This window comes from Crocuta crocuta, unplaced genomic scaffold (assembly GCF_008692635.1).
Source record: "Crocuta crocuta isolate KB4526 unplaced genomic scaffold, BGI_CrCroc_1.0 scaffold331, whole genome shotgun sequence".
In the NCBI taxonomy this organism is placed as follows: Eukaryota; Metazoa; Chordata; class Mammalia; order Carnivora; family Hyaenidae; genus Crocuta; species Crocuta crocuta.
The window spans coordinates 2,708,716-2,715,793 of NW_027531015.1; the positions used below are offsets into that span (position 1 = coordinate 2,708,716).

General features: G+C 36.2%; 1 long non-coding RNA gene across 1 annotated transcript in view; it reads right to left on the reverse strand.

The window, feature by feature from the left end:
• Positions 1-5,838, reverse strand: part of LOC144237232 (uncharacterized) — a 29,060-nt gene extending 23,222 nt beyond the window's left edge. Inside the window, exon 1 of the long non-coding RNA XR_013336791.1 lies at positions 5,622-5,838. This is a non-coding gene — a long non-coding RNA (uncharacterized LOC144237232). The remainder of the gene's footprint in view (positions 1-5,621) is intronic.
• Positions 5,839-7,078: the final 1,240 nt, after the last annotated feature.

Consider the following 7,078-nt stretch of genomic DNA (forward strand, 5'->3'; position numbering starts at 1 on the left):
CTCATTTTCTCTTCTAAGCTCCAAACCACAGGAGAAAATTGTGACCAGCCACTTTATATAAAAAATAGGTAGCAGCCTTTAGAAATCAATATTTCCTCCAAGAGGAAATAATAATAGCCTATATTATTATAAATGTAATATTTATGTAAATCTGTCAACTGTAATATTTTTTTTTTTTTTTTTTGNTGAGTCACGTAGCAGAATGACAAGCAGCATCCTGCGTGTGCTTGAAGAGAACCTGACTGGAGCTACAAAGTTCAGGGAGACGGCTGGCTTCAGAGACTAACAAAGCAACTGCAGAAACAATAACCCTGAACCCTCTTTTACATTCAAATCACTCTCAGCATGTCTGCAAATCATAAAAGGACTTTAAAGAATGAAAAGTCAGAGATCCGAGCACAGAGTGGATGGGTTTCTAGACAAGTCTAGGTGTAGAATTAGAAACGAGTGAATTTGAGTTCCGTGTCAAAATTGTGCCTGTGCAGAAACCTGACCTTTGTCCCTTCCCCATCCCTTGCCTTTTACCCAATGTCCTACAGACTTGTGTTTGAGTAAAGGGAAATTCAAGCTAAGAGGAAAATTCAAACACCACAGAGTAAACACTCAAAGCATCCTCTGCCTAACGAGTCACCCTTCAGAGAGGACAAATGATTTTCTTTCCCAGAGAGAATTGCTGTTAGCAAATACATGACAGTTCACAGGCTTCCGCTCTAGTGAAGCTGACTGGAAATGGAAATCACTGAATCAGACTGGAAATGGAAATTGCCTGCAGGAGTCTTAGTTATTTAAATTTTCAATGATTTCCCCATGTACATTTTTCCTGATTTCATGTTTAAGAAACAAGAATGTTAAACCATGATTTCTCTTTTTAAATTTTTAAAAATGTTTTTACTTATTTTTGAGAGAGAGAGAGAGACAGAGTGCAAGCTGGAGAGGGGCAGAGAGAGACACCCACACAGAATCCGAAGCAGGCTCCAGGCTCCGAGCTGTCAGCACAGAGCCCAACATGGGGCTGGAAGTCATAAACCATGAGATGATGACCTGATCTGAAGTCAGACGCTTAACTGACTGAGCCACCCAGGAGCCTCATGATTTCTCTTTTTAAAAAGCAAGAAAATAAACTGAAGTTTAATTGCTTTGTTTGATTAATTTCTGAGAGCCACATACCTGACTACATTATATGTTTCTTCATTGCTTCTCAAAGGATAAGAACAGCAAGTTAATAAATAGCAAAGATGTGTATAGATCTTTGGAATGGCTTAAAACCTTTTCATGTGGTATTAAGGTGAGAGAAAACACGAGGCATAGGAAACGTACTCCCAGGCCAGGTGTATTGAAGGAGCAATTCATCTGGGCAAATGATGTTTCAGCTTCTGAAGCTAACATTGGTCTGTAAGGAACAATCACAAGTTCGTTAACTAAAGTTATATTTCACTTTTATGGTATTGATTTTTCATATATGACAAACTATCATCATTGGTCCAAGTCTGAGACCTACTGAGGCCTTTATTTAAGAGACTGTATTTTACTCAGTCCAACCTCTCTTCTTCCTTCACTTTTTACACAGAAATCTTCTCAGATTCTGTTTACCAGAGAACCCAATATTTGACATTACCCCTGGGCTTTTTTCAACAAATGATGCAGAAGCACTTGTACATCCATAAGCAAACAAACAAAAATGAACCACGACTTAAACCTCACACCTTACGCAAAATGATGTCAAAATGGGTAATAGATGTGAAGTGTAAAATACACAATCATAAAACTTTTAGAAAAAAATAGGACAGACTATCTGGCATGCGAAGAGGTTTTCAACATCATTAGCTGTTAGGAAAATGCAAATTGAAACCACAATGGAATCTCTTTACACAACTATCAGTATTGCTAAAACAAGAAATAATGACAATAATAAATATTGACGGGGATGTAGAGAAACTGAATCACTCATCCAGTGCTAGGGAGAGTATGAAATTGTAAACTGGCTTTAGAAAATGGTTAGATATCTTCTCATAAAATTAAATATGTAATTACATGTAACACAGCTATAGAACGCTTCAGCATTGATCACAGAGAAATGGAAACTTACATTCATTCAAACAAACCAACAAACCCCTGTATATGAAGGATGGCAGCTTCATAGTAGCTGAAAACTGAAAACCACAAGATGGCTTTCGGTGGATGGACAAGCTGTGGTGCATCCTACCATGCAGTACTACGCAACAGTAAAATGGAAAAATGACTGATCCAGGCGGTGGCATGAGTGAATCAACAGAGTTGTAGTGAGAGAAAAAAGTCAATCCCCAAATATTACATACTGTAAAATCTCATTTATAAAAGGTCTTTGAAATAACAAAACTATAGAAATATAGAGCAGATCAGTAGTTACCAGAGGCTAGGGATGAGGTTGGGGAAGGCTGGTTACATAAGGGCAGCCTGAGGGACCCTTTAGACAGTATTACTCTATATGGCTGAGCAATCGATTCACAGACCTGCATGTATGATAGAATTGCATAGAACTAAATATGCCCACCAAAAATAAACACAAGGTAAACTTGGTAAATCTGAATAAGATGGGTGTATCTTATTTAGATTTTTCAAGTTTGAGTCAACGTTAAAATCCTGGTTGTGGTAATATACTATAGTTTTGCAAGATATTACTAATGGGAGTAACAGCATAAAAAGTACACAAGATTTCTCTGTATTATTTCTTACAATTGTTAGTGAATCTACAATTATCTCAAAATAAAAAGTATAATTTAAAAGTACAATGCTTATTTTAGAGTTGTATAGTAGTATACACTACAAATTGTCTTCCGGGACTTTATTTTTCCTTGTCTCCAGCTCATCCTATGTGTCAGGTTAAATGCCAGGGTAAACAGTTTCTTGCCTGTAGATTGTTTTCATTCATTTTTACTATTGTTTAATATTCCAATGTGACTATAACATGTGTGTATTCTCTCTTTTTTTTTTTTTTAAGTTTATTTATTTTGGAGAGAGAGAGAGTGAGAGAGAGAGTAGGCCCTGCATGGGCCTTGATCTTATGAACCACGACATCATGACCTGAGCTGACATCAGCAGTCAGATGTTTAACTGACTGAGCCACCCAGGCATCTTCTGTATGTGTATAATCTTCCACTGATTAGCATATGTGCTTTTTGCCACTACTGTTATTGTAGACAGTGCTATGAACAGTCTTGCCTTAGTACACATGGTAAATGTGTGCAAGTGTTTCTAATTCTTCAGTCTGCTCACGCTGTTCCTTATAATTTGGGATATATTCTGTATTCTTTTAATAAGTAAGTTCTTTCTTTTTCAACTTTTTTCTTTTCTAGTTTAAGATTTAAGGCTATACATTTCTTTCAAAACATTTTTTCTGCATTTTGATGTACAGTGTGATTATTTTTAGTTAGTTCTAAGTTCTTTTAAATTTACATTATGTCAAATTCTTTCACTATAAAATGTTTAGATGAGTTTTTTAAATTTTCAAATACTTGGGGGTTTATTTATTCATTTTGTGTTATTGTTGTTTCTTTTACATATTTAACTGAATTGCATCATCTGGAAAGAATACAATATATATGATATTTACACTTTGATAATTACTGTTACCTTATTCATAGCTTAGTGAAATGATAAATTTCGTGAATGTGTTTAGATGCACTCAAAGAATGTGTTTAATTTGAGAGCACAAAAATCTGTGCATCTCCTTTAGAATAAACGTATTAGTTTTACTATTCAAATCATGTTTTAATTTTGAGAGGAATTTCTATTTGTCTCTTCAGTGATTAATAGATGTGAACTCTCCCTCTGTATTAGATTTACCTAAACTTCTCCGAAGTTCTATATATTTATTAATTTATAAATTCAAGACTAGCTTATTAGAGACAAGTGCAATCAAAATTGTCATATCTTTGGGTGCATTTACACACTAATCATTTCTGTAGTGACCCCAAAAATGTGTTTTGCCCTAAAGTCTATTTTTCCTGAAATCCTAATAGCTAAATTATCTTTCTTTTCTCTCCTGGTTTCCTAAAAAACTGAGCTAGTTACTTATGAATGTAGAAAATTTTCTTTCATTCCTTCCGAGTGTAGAAAACAATGAACAATGAGTGCCTTGGATTATACTGGGATTATCACGTATGATTAAAGACGAATGCAATTTAGTAAAAATTTTAAAGTAAACTTACTTTACATTACACTTTATTATTTTTAAGTATTTATTTCTAACCAGATGCATTGAAAATGTAGATGTAGTTATTTTAAATCATCTATAATACAGCATAAGTCCCATTTTTATTTCCCTCTCATCAGTTTTTAAACATTTTTTAAAAATATTTATTTATTTTTGAGAGAGAGAGAAAGAGAGACAGAGACAGAGACAGAGAGTGAGTGGGGGAGGGGCAGCACGAGAGGGAAACACTGAAACAGGCTCCAGGCTCTGAGCTGTCAGCACAGAGCATGACATGGGGCTCGAACTCAGGAATGGCAAGATGATGACATGAGCCAAAGTCAGATGCTTAACCTAACTGAGCAACACAAGCACTCCCTCTAATCAGTTTTAAATTACATGTGTGAAATCAAACAATACCCTTTCTTTAAAAAGTAAGAGAAAAAGACCGTATTTACCTTAAATCTTTAGACTCTTACAATGAGAAGGAAGAATCTCTTGAATGGGAAAAGTTAGGTAGAGTTGTGTACAGTGTTACATCCTACATTCTAGTAAGTCTGTCACCATCTTTATAATGTCCCTTAAATAGGCCTTACTCTGTCCTTTATTACCATGTTCATTTTAGGCAGATAAATGTAGACATGGAGATATAATTAAAGCCATTTAGAAGAAAAGACAAACAACACAATAAAAACTTAGTTGGATAAGTATCTTAATGTATTAATAAGTAAATAAATAAAATGGTCATCTTTTCCATTGAAATAAGTCAGGTAGGGTTAAAAGCATTCAAAACAATGTTTTGGTCACTATTAGCCATTTAGCTGATGTTGTTAGAACCTAGCCTAGCTATAAAATACTGATCCTTTTATGAGTAGCAAATTTTGGGCTCTTGTCAAGTAATCAGAACTTTCTATTTTGGCAAGGTTTTGGGAAAGTCTCTGCAAAACGTAAGGTCATTGCTTTCCCTATTCCGTGGAATTTTAAGGAGTCAATAAAATTTCTGAACTTGTTTTATTTGGGACTTTTCTCATTTGTTTACATTGTTTGATTTTGAAAGAAACACAATAGAAACAGAGTAGACATTGGCCACGGACACGTGTCTAGTTTAACGTGCTCTTCCAGGGCAAGGTTGACAGCAATCACTGCCCACAGCCTTTCAACTTTGTCTCCAGACACACAGCTCCCTCATCTATCTTTCAAAACCTTGGGTCTTATCATGTTACACCTCCCACGTCCTGTCTTAAAAATATAAGTGGATATCTATTAATTTCAGATTTACATTGTCAAGTTTTGACCTTTCAAAGCTAGGTTGTCTCCTAACCAGGTCAGAATTTATATTTACAAATTAATTTTATACTCTTTCCTCTCATTAATGCTATGCTGCGGTCAAACCCTGGGATGGTATATATTCTGTCTTTTAATCATGCTAGTTTCTCTTTGGCTGATTCTTTACCTTGTTCTTTATCAAGGACGGTTAACATCTTTATCATTCTGGTCATAGAGGATTTCACCTCTTCAGTGAACTTTGGTTCAGACTCCTTGTAAGCTAAAAATATGCTCTCTCTCTTCTGAATTACATTATTAGCACATTATGTGTAGAAAATGGAAAATATGATTTCCGTTATATTATGTTATTTAAATGTCTTCAATTTCCCAGCACCCTTTCTACATTTGATGAAATGAGTTACTGTGCTGAGAATGAGAAGAGAACGGTGACCCTACACGACATTCCATGTAAACAAAAGGTTCATTCAGGCAGGTGTGGGAAGACAACGTCTTCTTTAGGCCAATAAAGGATAGTTCACAATTATGAATGATGAAGCAATAGGCCGAATTACTAACAATCTGCTAGAGTTCGTATAAATGGAGGAAAAAATCTGTAATATGAAACTGTTAACTCCCATTGTCCCTTTGGACTCTCCTCTCTGGGCTGTTTTGCTGCTCACGACATGAGACAGACTGTTGCCGTGGCTGCGTCAAAGCAGGAGATAGGAGGGCAGCTGGAACTGGCAAGGTCACCGCGTCTGCCCAGGAAGCTCAGAAAGTAAGCGAATATTGTCCCCAGTACCTGCCACCCCAGTCTTAATCACTGGTGGAAGGACGGTCTCAGAACCGTTTGTGTTAATGAGCCATGTAAGTTGAAGAGTGTAAGACGGCTTAATGATAACACCGCATCCTAAAGCCGTCAGAAGGGAAGGAGAATGTTTAGTGGAACATTTGTTTGTGTGCGTCTGTGTGGCAGTTTTAAGTCATTAGTCTTTAAAACCAGTACCTTTTAACGGAAACAACTTGACCAAAAATCTGTCCCAGAATTTGAGACCCATTAAAAGAAAAGTTTTGTGAGAAAAACAACAACAACAAGGTTTAAGAGGTGTATACTCCAGGTAACCTCTGTTAAAGTTTAGACTTTAGCTCAAGAATATTACAATGCCAGGGCGCCTGGGTGGCTCGGTCGGTTAAGCGTCCGACTTCAGCTCAGGTCATGATCTCACGGTTCGTGGGGTCGAGCCCCGCATCGGGCTCTGTGCTGACCTCTAGCTCAGAGCCTGGAGCCTGCTTCGGATTCTCTGTCTCACTCTCTCTCTCTGACCCTCCCCTGCTCACGCTGTCTTCTCTCTCTCTCAGAAGTAAATAAAACATTAAAAAAAAAAAAAAAAAGAATATTACAACACTGACAAAAGCTTTTTAATGAGGCAGACTTTCCTTCTAAAGCCAAAAAGATGATAAAATATACATGTATTTAGCAAATTGGTCTCATGTGTTCAAGGAGTTAAGATTAAAATTTGGGCTTCACTTTGTAGGCTAGTATATATCAAACTAAGTGTGCTGATAAATTCTCAGGTGTTCAGATTGTAAAAAGGTTTTTAAAAATTAACTTTAAAGTGACTATTGATGTCTTCTGCTCATTTC